Source organism: Cervus elaphus, chromosome 5, assembly GCF_910594005.1.
Source record: "Cervus elaphus chromosome 5, mCerEla1.1, whole genome shotgun sequence".
Taxonomy (NCBI): Eukaryota; Metazoa; Chordata; class Mammalia; order Artiodactyla; family Cervidae; genus Cervus; species Cervus elaphus.
This window is the reverse complement of record NC_057819.1, coordinates 107,608,184-107,623,274: the sequence shown is the minus strand read 5'-3', so window position 1 is coordinate 107,623,274 and position 15,091 is coordinate 107,608,184.

The following is a 15,091-nucleotide window of genomic DNA, read 5'->3' as shown; positions in this document are numbered from 1 at the left end:
GCTAGCAGGGTATATTCAAAACCTTTCAAGCTAGGCTTCAACAGTACATGAACTGAGAACTTCCAGATGTAGAAGCTGGATTTAGAAAAGGCAGAGGAATCAGAGATCAAATGGCCAACATTCGATGATGGATCATAGAGAAAGCAAGGGAATTAAAAAAAAAATCTACTTCTGTTTCATTGACTACACTAAAGCCACTGACTATGTGGATCACAACAAACCGTGGGAAATTCTTAAAGAGATGGGAATACCAGACCATCTTTCCTGCCTCCTGAGAAACCTGTATGTAGGACAAGAAGCAAGGACTTCTAACAACAGGCTGGTTTAAAATTGGGAAAGGAGTACGTCAAGGCTGTGTACTGTCACCCTGCTTATTTAACTTATATGCAGAGTACATCATGCGAAACTCGGGGCTTGATGACTCACAAGCTGGAATCAAGATTGCCAGGAGAAATACGAGAAACCTCGGCTATGCAGATGACATCACCCTTATGAGAGAAAGCACAGAGGAACTAAAGAGTCTCTTGATGAGGGTGAAAGAGGAGAGTGAAAAAGCACCCCTTGCTGGCAGAACTGCTGAACCCATTTAACTTTGGGCATTCACTGAAATGGAGATTATATCCCATAATTTCTCCAAAAATATTTAAGCAACAATTAATTGGAAATCATATGACATGAAATGAATGTAGACATGAAGGTTATAACTTACACCAACTCATTCAAAATTATTTCAGGCACATTTAAAATACACAGTTATTCAGAATTATACCAAAAGACATAAAAGACTGGGAAGGAATACATCAAGGCTGTGTACTGTCACCCTGCTTATTTAACTTATATGCAGAGAACACCATGAGAAACACTGGGCTGGAAGAAGCACAAGCTGGAATCAAGATTGCCGGGAGAAATATCAATAACCTCAGATATGCAGATGACACCATCCTCATGGTAGAAAGTGAAGAAGAACTAAAGAGCCTCTTGATGAAGGTGAAAGTGGAGAGTGAAAAAGCTGGCTTAAAACTCAACATTCAAAAAACTAAGATCATGGCATCTTGTCCCATCACTTTATGGCAAATAGATGGGGAAACAATGGAAACAGTGACAGACTTTATTTTGGGAGGCTCCAAAATCACTCCAGATGGTAACTGCAGCCATGAAATTAAAAGATGCTTGCTCCTTGGAAGAAAAGTTATGACAAACCTAGAGAGCATATTAAAAAGCAGAGACATATAAAAATAAATGAAGAAAAAAAAAAAAAAAAGCAGAGACATTACTTTGCCAATAAAGGTCCATCTAGTCAAAGCTATTGTTTTTCCAGTGGTCATATATGGATGTGAAAGTTGGACTATAAAGAAAACTGAGCGCCGAAGAATTGATGCTTTTGAACTGTGGTGTTGGAGAAGACTCTTGAGAGTCCCTTGGACTGCAAGAAGATCCAATCAGTCCATCCTAAAGGAAATCAGTCCTGATTATTCATTGGAAGAACTGATGCTAAAGCTGAAACTCCAATACTTTGGCCACCTGATGCGAAGAACTGACTCATTTGAAGAGACCCTAAGGCCAGGAAAGATTGAAGGTGGGAGGAGAAGGGGACGACAGAGAATGAGATGGTTGGATGGCATCACCAACTCAGTGGACATGAGTTTGAGTAAACTCTGGGAGCTGGTGATGGACAGGGAGGCCTGGTGTGCTGCAGTCCATGGGGTCACAAAGAGTCAGACACAATTGAGCGACTGAACTGAACTGAACCAATCTGCATGACCTTGTGTTTTGTTCCATAGATCATGAGCTTTGAATTTTAACACAACACAAAAAGAAAATCCACAGAAAAGGAGCAAGTAATATCACGGACTTTAAACAGCTAAAGATTTCTACCCTGTGAAAGACCTCCTTCAGAAAATCAAGAGATAAGGCAGAAGCAGGGAGAAAAGTACTTGCAAACACATATCTAATAAAGGATTAGTCTCAAAAAAACAAATACCTCAAACACAAATCACCCCACTCAAAATAGATAAAAGATATGGACAGACACCTGGCCAATGAAGATATACAGAGTTTATAAAAATATGCTCAATGTCATACACCATTAGGGAATTACAAATCAGTACAACAATGGGATATCACTGCACACCTATGAGAACTGCTGAACTCCCAGAAAATGACAAAACCAGTTCTTGGAGGGTGAGGAACAACAGGAATTCTCTCTGCCTACTGGTGGAATGCATGTGCAGCCACTTTGTAAGACAGCTTAGCAATTTTTCCCAAAACTAAGCAAGTCTCACCTTGGGATCCAAAAAGAGTGCTTCCAGTATTTAGGCAACTGCTTTGAAAAACTATACCCAAACCAAGGATGGAATTATGCATAACAGCTCTACTCATAATAGCTAAAAACTGGGAGAGATCAGAAAGTTCTTCAACAGATACATGCATAAACAAATTGGGGTACATCCCTGTCAAGGAGAACAGAATATGCCAACCCAAAATACTCTTTGGCATAAGGATTATTTTGACCTGGTTTTTTTTAAAAATACACTGAAGAATTTCAGAAAACTGAGTAGAGTTTGCCCTTTTTGAGGGACATTTACGTCTAGAAGGGAAATCTCCATTCCAACGGCATCTCCCTGTCTGTACCAGGAATACAAGGATGACTAAATCGCAAGAAACTCTCATCAGTGAAGAAGTCCTGAGTTAAGCTGCATAACAACCATATCCTTGTTTACTGTGCTTTGCACGATAACCTGTCATAACTGGCTTCCCCCGTTCCCCAAAGTCTTTTTTGTTTGTTTGTTTTTAGCTGAAGATGGTATTTTAAGTGATGAGTTGGGCCATTTCAGGGAGTTAACTCAGTTTTCCTGGTTATCTCCCATGTATAGAAGGTGTATGAATGTTATTTAAGTTATCTTTGTTTTCCTCCTATTAATCTGTATTTTATGACCTGGAGAATCTCAACCAAGAGCCTAGAAGGGGAGAGGGAAAATTGTTTTTCCTGCCATACACATGCAATGGAGCACGACTCCGCAATAGAGGGAAAATGAACCATCAACCCATGAAAAGACACAGGTGAGTCTTATGTGCGTATTGCTAAGTGAAAGAATCCAGTCTGGAGAAGCCACACAGAGTATGACCCCACTTACGACATCTAGGAAAGACAAAGCTACACAGATGATAGCAGACCGTGGTGTGGGGGTCTGAAGGATTACACGTGATACTTTCAGAGCAGATACTTGTCGCTATGCGATTGTCCAAACCTGAAGATTTGTAAAGCCCAGGAGTGTCATAGGATGGAATACTGCGACATAGAATCTAACTATTTTAGAAATGTATGGGAAAAACTGTCAAGGTGGGGGCAAAAGGTACTGACCTAAGTTAACTTTAGAAATGAATGGAATCTGTAGACTAAAGGCAAAACAGACTGTACAGAAACAGGGGGCTTTATTTTGGGAGTTCTTTCCAGGGTGTAGTAGCTAACAATGCTGAAACCTCTGCACATGTAATCTGGAAAGGAGCAATGCACAGATAAAGGGCAGATGGTGGGAGCCAGGCTCCTCAGTGTGGGAGTCCAAGTTATGATAAACAAGGGGAGAGCTTCTACTCTCATAATCCTGGATCTGAGTTTCTTGGGAGGGTGGTATAGGGGATGGACTGGCTGAGAAAACACACAGATCTTTACCCTGGGAAGGTTCTGCAGGTGTAGGAACATCACACCACATGTTTCCACCTATATGGACAAGAAACAATCAGACCTCCAAATTCAGCCAAAGGCAGCTTTTAGGACTTTCTTGTCCTCAAATAAAGGAGCATGACAGTCTTGAATTACCCCTAAGGTGTCCCAGAATCCAGGCCCTGGGGAGTGGAGCCAGGATGGGGGTGCCTGGGCCTCTGACCAACAGCTGGTTGGAAGAAAGGAGACCAGTCCTGAAGACAGGTTTTCCCTGAAGTGTGTGAGCCCCAGTGCCCTGATGGATTCATCCCCAGTGGGGACATGGGCGGGGCCTGCAGTGGTTCTGTGTTCCACCTGGGCCATTTTGATGAAGTCACGTCAGCGCCTGGTTCAGAAGTCTCCTGGTGGTGTCTCAAACTCTGACACAGCAGCTTGACAAAGGAGCAAGAGAGTGTGCTTCAGAACGTTCCAAAATGAGGGAGTGAGAGTGAAGTCAAGAGAGAAGGTCCTGAGGAGCTTTTCCTACAAGGGCTCCTGTTGGGAGGGGATCTGATGGAAAAGCGGAAACTGGTGGACGGCAGCCCCCACCAAGCACCGCCCTCACACGAGGGCCCCTGGGAACACAGAGGATCTCATTCCTGACTGAGGATACCCTCCTGGAGGAGAGCAGTCCTGAGGCCCACATGCATCTCCTGGTTTGGGATCAGGGTCAGGGTCGGGGTGGGGGACGCTTCAGCCAGAACGTGTCTCCAGGTGACACTCCAGTCATCTGACACATCAAAGGCCACTATGAGAGGACCCTCCCAGGAAGACCTCGGAGAGTTGGCTCTGAGCAGGGCAAAGTGAGCTGGAAGGAGAGGGTGCTGTATCTCTTCCCTCTAAGTGTCAGGTTTTGAGGGTTCTAGCTACTGGACCCCATTCCTTCCCTTGCTCACTTGACTTTCTCTCCCACCAACTGTCTCCTCAGCCTCCACACTGGGGTAAGGGGAAGGTCCTTAAACACATCAGTGGATCAAGGAATTCTCGTTCACCACCCAGGGGCACAGCTTCTGCCCAAGCCCTGGTCCTCCAGGTGTGCGGAGCCAAGCGGGCATTGTTGGGAGCCCCACAGCAGGGGCTCCTGCTGGTCTCATTCCATTGTTTGATTTTTAACATCTCCTGAGCAGCCAACATAGATTAAGCCCCGGGCCAATCACTGGGTCCAGGGAGACAGAAAACACCCCTCTCCATCATCAGACAAAGGAGTGCCTGGGATGGGAATGGCAGGGGACCACTGACCCCAGCCTCACCACTGACCAGAGCACTGAGCCAGACACCCAGAACTGGCTCCTCCCCAGAGCACCCATGCCTGGGGTCCATAACCATGTGGGCATCTCTTCTAAGGAGCACAGGCCTGGGAATGCCACTGCTACCACCTTCCCATAGTCCCAAAATGCCCAGAAACCCCACATGCTCTCATGGACCAGTTGGCACTCTGAATGGGTGACTGACTGCACCTGCAGGGGAAGCAGAGAAAATAGCAGCCAGTGGCGCAAATGGCCAGAAGACGGCCTAGAGCTCTGGGGGCTGCTATCCTTCTGTCACCAAAGCACACTTGGGTCTGCTTGCCTTTGCAGCAATAAAGCCAATCTAGTCACATCCAGTTGTGTGAAGGAAACTGCAGTGTTTACTGAAAGGCTGCAGATTAGGAGGCCAGGGCAGCTGGTGCTCAAAATACGGCAACTCCCAAACTCCCTGGAGGGTGGAAGGGAGGCACGTTTAAAGGCCAGGTGAGGGAGGGGAGTTACAGAGTAGGAAGGTCAGCTTGTGCACAATTCTGATCGGTTGATGACGTGGTAACATGGTGGGGTCACAGAGGTGAACATCATCAGTTCTCAGCCTCTAGTAGCTCCATGCTCCTGGTCATCAAATAGTTAACGTCTTTCACTTGGGGGGCTTTTAGCATTTGCAAAACAACTCAGGAGTGTGTATCAGACACTATTGTGAGGACAGAGATGGGTGGGAAGGCCCCAGAGGGTCCTGGTTGGATGCACTCCAGACCGTGAGTCCTCCCTCTGGATGTGGATTCTGAGCCAGGGCTGGTGAGAAGCATCTAGCCTAGAGCTCCTGCTTGCCTGGTCATTGATCTTTCCTTCCTCAGATGTGACCTGGAGTCTTGGAAAGAAATGCTGATTCTGTGAGATTGGCTTTTTCCAGTGGATTCCTTCCCTCTGGTCCTAAAGCAGGAGGTTGAGGCCCAAAGATGACTTGATGCTGCCAGGGATGAGCCAGAGAGGGGAGAAGTCAGACCTGGGGAAATTTGCTGCCCTCCATCTCAGAGCGTTAAGACCGTCTCACTCACCTAGAACTAGAATATCTAATCATCTGTTTGTGGCAGGAGGAAGTGGGTTGGGGGGTTAGATGGGGGTCATTTCAGCACCATGGACATGTCTCTGTGTCAGAGCCACACACCCGGGTAGCTCTGCTGGATCCCCTTAGAGAGACTGGGCTTGGAGACTGTTAGTTCTCTGTTCCAGCTTCCATGCAAGTGGCCCATCTGGTTGTGCTGAGGCCATGTCCATGCCATGGACGTAGGCCAGCCCTGGCGTTGATCACCACCTGGTAGCAGCAGGACCCGTGATCTGAGCCATGGAGTGGAGTTTATAGGAGGATCTCAGCTACAGGGCCCAGGTACGGGGCTGTGAGCTGCTGCTCCGTAATTGTGGCTTATTTTCCAGAAAACTTACTTGTGGGGGCAGTCTTCTCTGTCAACTCAGATTTTCAAAATATCTACTTCGGTTTGCTGTCAACGTTAATAGGACAGAACCTAATTTGAGTCTTAATTAGCTAAAGTCATGTCAATGTTCAAAATGCACAAATGTTGCCGAGGAAGGGGCCGCATGAGGCCAGACGGGGCTGCATGGGAAATCTCGTCCCCAGTGCAACTCCAGGAGGCCCGGAGACTTGGAGGTCCCCACAGATGCTCTTGTTCCTCGGACAGTGAAAAAGACACCAGCTTTAGTCATGGCTGCCCAGTACCTGGTGCAGAGCCAGGAAACCCCTTGCCCACCAGGGCCGTGGCATGCATGCCTGCAAAATTATTCCTTGGCTCATTGAACAATCGTGCAAGAATAGCTCCTAGACCCAAGGGAGCAGCCCTGGCACCACCTGTCCTGTCTGCAGGGCATTCTGATTTCTCAGACCTGCTGCTCACAATTTCCCAGAATCCTCCTCTTGTCACCCCTGCCAGAGTGCCTCTCCTGCAACAACAAATGCCTCCTGCCTTCCCTTCTATGTGCCCCAGCCTTCCTGCAGCTGAATTTTTTATAACAGAGCACAGAGAACAAGGGCCTGACAAGCACACCAGTGGGACAAGCGGTGGCCTCACCATGACCATCAGGGTGTGGTGTGGCTCCTTAGAGCTTCCTGGATGCCTGGGTCAGTCACACACAGGTGTCGCTGCCCCTATTTCTCATTAGACAAAATGTTTGATCTCAGTGAGGCTGCACACCTGTGCACCAGGTGATACTCAATCTCCTGAGGTTGACAACTGTGAGGGACAGATGCCATCAGGGCCCTGTGTCGGAGTCAGAGAGGGAGCCGACGCTTCCAACACTGCAGGCTCCTGAGGGCAGGCATCTCACCCGCCTCCCCAGATGGGGAGGGGGTGTTCTTCCAGGGGAGCAGCCCACATGACAGGCCCTTTATCTGGAAAAGAGAAGCAAAATCAGGTGAAGCAGGTTGACATCTGCCACGATGACATCTTCATCCTGAATACTACTTGGGTGTATTTATTAGAAGGTCACTGTTATATATTAGAGCTTAAAAAATGGGACATCCAGCAGCATGACACAACAAAGGAATGTTCTGGAACCTTTGAAAACTAAGCAAAGGTGCTCACACAGCAGTGTTCACTGAAAGAAGAAGAATGCAAACACTGTGGAAGAGATATGAATAGGTGCGTGATTCTCCACACCAAGTCAAAGATTGTGACAATTGTGGACCAAGTCTGGGGGTGGGCCAGGAATTTTGAGGTCAGGCAGCAGTGACATAAAGTAGGGGCCTGGTTCCCATGGGTAGCACCCATCTCCCCCAACCCTAGATGCACTTCTTGAGAGCAATGAACACAGAAAGGTTATGTGATATAGCAGACAAAATAACCCACTCATGGGATTAATGTCTCCAAGACCAATTTGTCCTCCACCCAAAGAGCTAAGCATCTTATTAAACAGGGCCTAACCAAGGAGAGAGTCAAACACAGAACCTGCCACACAATAGGTGCTCAATAAAGAAGCACTGAATTAATGTAGCTGCTCATACGTGGAGGCCAAGTAAGGGATCTGATGCATCTCACTGCCCTTTGTTGACAGACACTGAAAATGCCAGACTGCTATTGAGGTCTAAGGTGGTTAATTATAGAATTCAATACATTTATTTTAAAAGGCATTGCAAACAGAGTCTTGAAAAACAACATACAGCACCTGTCACGTTCATCCCCCTGAAGATTGACTTATGTGCATTGTAGACACTTAACAAGAAGCTCGCAAATACTAGATGTCAGTTTTTTTCAGGTGACAGCTAGAAATATGTCCCAGCTGTGCACATCTATTCACGTGCTCTAGTATGGACACAACCACCTCTCTAGAGGCAGCAAAACATACAAGACATGAGATGCCAATTTATCTTCAGAAGTTCATGATCATATGATGGGGGCAGGAAGAAGAGGAACAAGCTTTAAACTATGGACCTTTATTCTTAGAGAGCTCGGTCCCCCATCTACAAGAGACATGCTTGGTTGAAATAATGGCTAATGTGTGTAAAAATGAGACAGGAAATTTGACCTGCCCAGAAGTGTCCAGACTAGGTGTTTTCCAGCAGGTGAAGCAGGTGTACGTCTGGAAGCAGGGTAGGGGTGGGTTCTCCAGCTCAGAGGAGCCAGGCTCAGGGCAGGAGGGAGGGAGGTAGGGCTGCTTTCCCAGTGGTCTGCAGTGGATCCTGGTACCCCCAAGACTTCACTGAGACCCCAGCCACCCACATGGAGCAAACCCCTCAGGAAGACTCTTCAGATAGGCTCTCAAGACAGCACCAGCCCTTGTCAGCACTCTCCAGGGCCCTTTGAGGAGCTGCATCTGAAGGAGCTGGTGGTGCCTCCCTGCCCCTCCCCACATGGGTCCTGCATCTCATCCCCACAGCCTCTGCTTTCTCTGTGGGACAATCTCCCTCTTGCCCACAAGTATCCTCCAAGACAGTGATGCTGGAAAGTCTGGTGCTCAGACCCAGGAGAAACCAGCAGAGAGGTTTTATGGAAGCATCACTGCTGATCTCCCTAGATGGAAAATGCTCCCCTGGGAGAAAAGGGAACTTCTGTGCACTGTTCATAGTAGTGTAAACTGGTGCAGCCACTGTGGAAAACAGGAGGAAGCTACCTTCAAAAATTGAAATAGACCTACCATATGACCCAGCAGTTCCACTTCTGGGTGTATACCCAAAGGAAATGGAATCAGTATCTCAAAGACATATCTATGTCCCTTGGGCATTGCCACATTACCTGCAAAAGTCAAGATAAAGAAACAACTGAAGTGTCCATTGATGGATGAGTAAATAAAGAAAATATGAGACGTGTGGTGTGTGCATGTATGTGCCATAGCCTGCCAGGCTCCTCTGTCCATGGGGGTTCTCCCTGAAAGAATGCTGGAGTGGGTTGCCATGCCCTTCTCCAGGGGATCTTCCCAACCCAGGGACCGAACCCAGGTCTCCCACATTGCAGGTAGATTCTTTACTATCTGAGCCACCAGGGAAGCCCCTATTTGTATGTATGTATAAGGAGATACTCAGCTATCTGGGAGGAAGATTTTCCTCTACCCTTCTAGATTCTTCTGGTTCGTATGAGAATTAAACTGACACAAGGCAGATTAACAGGAGAGCATCAAAGTTTAATAACATGTATACATGGGAGAGACCCAGGGAAACTGAATAACTCAGCGATGCCAAAACCCTCAGCTTAACTATTAATACCATCTTCAGCTAAAGACAAAAGAGGGTGTCAGGTAGGGATTTGGGACTTCAGTGGGAATGCAGACAATTCACATGGAGATGGGAAAGCAAATTTTGGTAAATCAGTGTCTCCTGAGCCCTGCAGAGACAGTGGGATGAGAGTGGACCCTGGTCCCCAGGCTCTGCTGACTCTACCCACTACACAAAACCCAAGTTCTTGGCAGATTTCTCCAGGGACAGCTCTGTTCCAGGAACGGTCTCTATATCTAAATTCTATAGGCAGCTGAGAGGGAGGTAAAGATAACAAAACACTTCCTGAGTCTTCTGTTTTTTAAAAAAAATCAGCCTAAATGAATCCTCATGCCAGAGAGATATGTTTTTGGGTAACAGATTTTGCCTCCCTACACAGTCAAGGACTCAGGCCCCTGGCTGGCTGGGCTCTTCACAGACTTACACTTCTAGCCCTGGCACCTCCATTCCCAGGTGCTTTTATCTGATGCTTGGACAGGGGTCTTCCCCAGGCGACTTCGAGGAGGAGGGGGAAAACTTGAAGGTGCTTTCCACACTCTGACTTGGTACCTAGTACTTTTCCGCTCCAAGCTCACCCCTTCACACCCACCTTGGGTCCCTAGAACCACCAGAACCTTTTGCTGGGCCTACCCCCGCAGTGAGATAACCCCCACATGCTCTGCCCCACCTAGCCTCAACAGGTGCACCATTTCCTCGGGGAACAATGGAACAGCTGGAGATGCTTGCATCATTCAACCCAGGAAGTGATTAGAGCTTTCACTGCCCCATTCGGGGCCTGTGGCTTTACTCACCTACTCACACCTCTCAGCTCAGCGCCTGACAGATCGGACCTGCCCTTGTGCCCATAACCAGAGAAAGCTGTCAGTTCGTAAGGGCTTGTGTGATTAGATTAGGCCCACCGGGATCTTATCCTGCCAAAGGTCATTGATCAGTAACTTTAATTCCATCTGCCAAGCCCCTTTGCTCAGTAAAATGACATAATCACAGGAGTGGCAGCGGGGCAGACACCCTGGGAGGCAGCTGCCCACTGAGGTTGCTGTACTTTGCTGGGCCTTCAGCAGCTCCTTATCCTGTGTCCAGCTCTCACACCACCTGGGAACATGCTTGCTCACAGCGTGATCGTGATGACCTGAACAAACAAGTAAATGTGAGCAATGTTGGATAGATGGGCTCGGCCAGGAGTCACGCTGCAGGGGCTGTCCAGCTGGGTGAGCCCGGTCCAGCGGTGCCCCACGAAAGCCCCAGTCTCCTGTCAAGTGTCAGGTGGCCTAGGGCTCCACTCCTCTACTGAACTGAGTGGTTGGTACCTGAGACTCTTAGCGGGATGAGATAGTTTGTGGACTATCATTTTATACAAAATTCCAGATGCTTCTCTGTACAGACTGACACTTCTGTGCCCCATATGTCTTGCCTATCTGTCCTGGTCAGTCTGCATGAACTGACCTCAGGTTGTACATCGGAGATGCCAGTTTGACAACTGTCCTGTCATGACCATTTGCATCCAGACCACGTGTCGGTAGGTGATCATGCCAGTGAGCATCTTCCTACTCAGGTGAGCATCTTTCTCCAAAGGTAGGGGTGGCATGAAGGATAATTTACTGGTCAAACCCATACCCATTGTAACATTACTATGTTCTGCCCAGTAGCTCCGTGTACATATTTACCCATGGTTTGGCCACTCCTGAATGTTACCAATCTTCTCAGTTGTTGTCATCAGAGAGCTAACAAGAATAGCAAGTAGATTTAGTTTACCTTTTCCAGGTTAGTAATCATGTTGTCATTGTCCAGATGGGGGAAAAAAAAACAAAACCATACAGATTAGTCTAGCAGAGACCAGTGCAGCACGTAGAAAGCAGGAGACATACGCAGGAGGCACCCGACACAAGAGAGAATACACGTGGGAAGCTGACACTGCCAGCAAAGTTGCACGAACAAAGGACAGGGCTTGGGGCCCGCAGAGCTCACACCCTTGGGGAAGCGCCGTCACCTGGCTGCAGGGAGGCATCTAGGGCTGGGCTGGAGGAAAGCTACTCAGACTTGGGATGCAGACCTTGGAGAAGGTCCTGCCTGGAGGAAAGGTGGAACTACAGGGAAAAACACAGGACTTCGTCTTCTTGATGTTACTGCGTGTGTCAACTTGGTGTCAGAAAAGCTTTCTCAAATGGGACTCCAAAAATGCAACAGCCATAAGGTAAAAGATTGTTAAATTGGACTCTGTTAAGATTAAAACTTTGGGTAAAAACTATAGCCACAAACAGGGATGATGTATTTGTAATATGTTTATCCCATAGAGGATTCACACCCAGAACATCTTTTAAAAAATGCTACAAATCAATTTTTTAAAAGAGAGCCCAATTAAAAGCAATCAAAAGTTTGAACAAGTCCTTCAAAAAAGAACATATCCAAATGGCTAAGAAGCCTCAGAAAGCCAATTCTACTTCATTACTCTTTAGGAAATTCAAGTGAATATGTCATACACAGCACACACACACATCAGAATGACTGAAATCAAACAGACTAGATAAAATATTTTAAACCTGGCAAGATAAGCATTGCTGATGGAGTGTAAATTAGTACAATATAACAACTTTGGAAAGAAAACTGCTTGGCAATATCTATACATCTGAGCATAGACACATACCCCATATGACACAGCCTGACAGGAATTATGGCTTATGTCCATGAGAAGATGTGCCAGTAGGAAAAAGCTAAAAAATCAAAGAATTAGAAGGTTTACATCAGTAATTGAACAGACACATATATTTTGAAATAGTCAAACAATAGTAGTACCTAGCAATGATGACAGGAATGGCTGTTCAATGAAATAATGATATAATATGGATGAATTTCACAGACTTAACATGGACTGGAAAAGCTAGACATGAAAAAGTACCTAATGTGTGTTTGCACCGATTGGAGGTCCAGGAACTGCAAAGTCCAACAGAGACTCCAAGTGTGGTAGGTCCACAGGGTAAGGCTCACCAAGAGAGCACAGAGGGACTTCCTCTCACCTTGGAGACGGGATGTCTGCATGCTGTCCTAGCTGGGGTCCTCCTGCCATCTCCTAACTCTTTGCACCTGTCAAGACTCCAGCAGACTACTGCCTCTAAGCTAATGTTAATGGGAAAACTTGGGTCTTGTAATTTCCGTGTTCAAAAGAGGAACATGCTTGATCATATTTATATGGACCAGCCTATTCCTCCTTGTTCCAAAATCATAAAAACTTAAGGATGCATCTATAGTTGCAAACCACATTTGAGATGGCAGGCACTAAGGTTTGCCTGTAAATACTGATGAATACACAACTAATTGTTGTCAGCAGTTGGATGAAGAGATCACATTGCTGGGACAATGTCAATTGTTGTAACAAGCCTAGATACGCTTTGATTACTTACCTTCCAAAAGTCATTCTTTCTGAACAGCAAACGTATTTCTGCAGATGCAGAATTTAGTAAATTACACAATATAAAGGAAAATGAATAAGCTTAAAATTGTTAATCGCACGAAGATATTCATTCTGGATTGTTGTTTATTCTATCCAATATAATCCCCCTGGACCACCCATAAAATTAATTTTGAGTGGATTTTTGTTTATTTTCCACCCCACTTCGAAGAACAGCTGTGTCCTCTAATACCTCACTGCTGAGAAAGAGCAGAAAGTCTGAATGCTATAAATACTGAAGACTCAGCATGTTCATTAAGGGTAGATGAGTGTGTGCAGGTCTTGGAGTTAACCAAATGCTCAAGAAGCAACGACACAAGCAAATCTTGAGTTTACTTGTCCACAGACCAAGCAACACGAGCTAATGACTTCCTGCCCTCTGCTGGCTCAAATTGGAATCCCTTGTTTAGATACATTCCAGGAAAAAGACTTCAGGATAGAATTTTTATGGATTTTTCCTCTTAAACAGAAACAAGCAAAAACAAAATAAAAATATGACCATTCTTAATGTATACCCTTAGTCAAATAATCAAAGAGCAAGAAGCATTCTGATCCCATACGAGATGTCAGATCTACATTGTTTTGCCCTTCACGTCATTTGAAGTCATATGAATTCAAGGCTCATGATTGACAGGAGCTCATAATGGCATTTTAGGTGGCCATGACCTACCCATGCCAGTGTGTCCCACACAGAGGAACTCTATTCAAAGTCAGAGAAAAAAGACAGAAACAATGCTGTCTGCCTCTCTGTTCCTCTGGCTCTGCCTCTCTCTCTGAACCTACATCTGTGTGTGTGTGTGTGTGTGTGAGATTGTACCTACATCTGTGTGTGGGTGACTGTACCTACATCTGTGTGTGTGGCTGTACCTACATCTATGAGTGTGACTATACCTACATCTGTGTATGTGGCTATACCTACATCTGTGTGTGTGGCTGTACCTACATCCGTGTGTACGTTAGAGATTATACCTACATCTGTGTGTGTGACTGTACCTACATCTATGAGTGTAACTATATATACCTATGTCTGTGTATGTGGCTATACCCACATCTGTGAGTGTGACTATACCTACATCTGTGTGTGTGGCTATACATACAACTGTGTGTGGCTGTACCTATATCTGAGTGAGGGTGGCTGTACCTACATCCGTGTGTGTGTTAGAGACTGTACCTACATGTGTGTGTGTGTGGCTGTACCTACATATATGTGTGTGATTGTATGTACAGATGTGTGTTTGCATGCCTGCCTGGCTGTCTTCCTGTCTGGGTGTCTGCCTCTCTTTTCTGTTGGTTTGCCTGTACCTCTCTATCCGTAATCCTGCCTGTCTTTCTCTCTGTGTTGTCCATACAGCTTTCGGTCTACTGTTGATGTGTCTGTTTATGTGTCCATCTTTCTGATTCTATCTCTTTGTCCATCTATCAGGCTGTATGTTTTTTGGTCACTTTATCTGTCTCTGTCTATCTATCTTTTTTTCCCTCACTGAGTTCTCCCATGTGTGTGCAATGCATATACTGATAAAAGCCCCATCTTTGATGGGCAGGACACATGGACTGGAAACCTTTCCTTGTCAACTTGTTCCTCCAGAGCCAGGGACTCCTGTTCTCTGAGCCCAAACTTACCAGGTTCTAACCCCTCACCTGCTCCCACAGGCAACCCATGCCCTGAGCTCTAGCCCCACAGACTCAGCATGTCCCCATTTGTGACTGAGGATCCTTCACGTTGGCTCAGGCATTGGGAGCTGCTCTTTGGCACTACTGTGTGATAAGACACATGCTGTCACGTGTGTATGTTTAGTGCACTTGCATTTGCGTACATTTCCGGTGTCTGTGCATGTATATGTGTGGGTCTACGTGAATGTGGTTATGTGCGTGTGTTGGTACGAGGCCTCGTCACCCTTTCAAGTATTTTCCAGGTAGTCAATTCACAAAGAAAAGTTGTCCCTGTCTGCAGAAACAGCTCCCATCTTGGCCGGGGCGCCCCACAC